Source organism: Leishmania braziliensis, chromosome 33, assembly GCF_000002845.2.
Source record: "Leishmania braziliensis MHOM/BR/75/M2904 complete genome, chromosome 33".
Taxonomy (NCBI): Eukaryota; Euglenozoa; class Kinetoplastea; order Trypanosomatida; family Trypanosomatidae; genus Leishmania; species Leishmania braziliensis.
In genome coordinates this window covers 134,015-135,112 of record NC_009325.2, presented here as the reverse complement: position 1 = coordinate 135,112, position 1,098 = coordinate 134,015, and positions in this window count along the sequence as shown.

Below are 1,098 nucleotides of genomic sequence, written 5' to 3'. Positions count from 1 at the left end.
CACTGCGAAGAGGGAGAAGACGGAGGGGGGGGGGGAGGAGGTCAAGGAATGTGGCATCACGCAACACAACGTGTGTGCTACGCTGTTATATTCGAGTGTGCTTTTCATCTCGTGGGCGGGATGTGAAAAGCGCCAAATTAAGTTCCCCTTTTCCCTCCCACTTGGATCTTCGGCCGGTATTCCACCTCAGATCACCTCTCCATGTGCTCCCTGTTTCGTGCAGCTGTTCACATGCACAGAAGACGCGCGTACACGCCCACCAGAGGGGACGCGATCACCGTTATCATTGCCCTCCCAGCTCCTACGTGTGAAGTGTCTGTGCACGTGTGTGCGCGCGCGCATGCGCCTTATGACCGGGATAGAATTCAGCCTGACATCTCAGACACCAGTGCCACCCCTCTGTGTGGGGAAGCCCGACAGCCCCCCCCACCTCTCCCTGCCCAATGCCGCACCGCTTCTGGTGGTGACAGGGGGTCCAGCGCCCACGACGCAGGGATGTCAGGGCGGTGTATCGCTGCTGATGTCGGCGGCCGGGTCCTGGACGGCGCTGCATCGGAGCGGCCTGCGGCCAGTAGCATGTTTGCGCCACCCGTATGGTGGGCGGGGTGCCGGCGCGATGTGGGGGCGTGGGGTGGGTGTGGGGTGGGGCAGGGGCCGTGCCGGGGTGGCTGGGCCGGCGCATTGCTGTGGCGCGTGTCTAGCCCAGCTTCGCGCGACGCAATGGGCCTGCGACAGGCCGTGGAAGAGGGGGCCGGGTGCAGAGCGGAGTTTGAGCTCGTCTGCTGCATGATGGCAGATGGAGAGGCTTTGAGTGAAAAATACCTTTTCACTGTTGCGCACATCGCATTGGCGTCTGCTCAGTCGTTAAGACATACCGCTTCGCTGTCTATCTTCGCGGGATTCTGTACTTCAAGGCGAGCGGAATAACGAGAGGACAGCATTATTTCATTTGCAGGTCTCCTTGCGCTGCGTTGTTGCAGTGGTCCTTCTCTCCCCCCGCACTCGCATGTACACAATGCTTTCCCTCTCTTGTCTCCTTCTCTTAGTAACCTCTCTTCTTTGCGGTCTCGCTGCCTGGCGCCTTCACACGGGCGCACG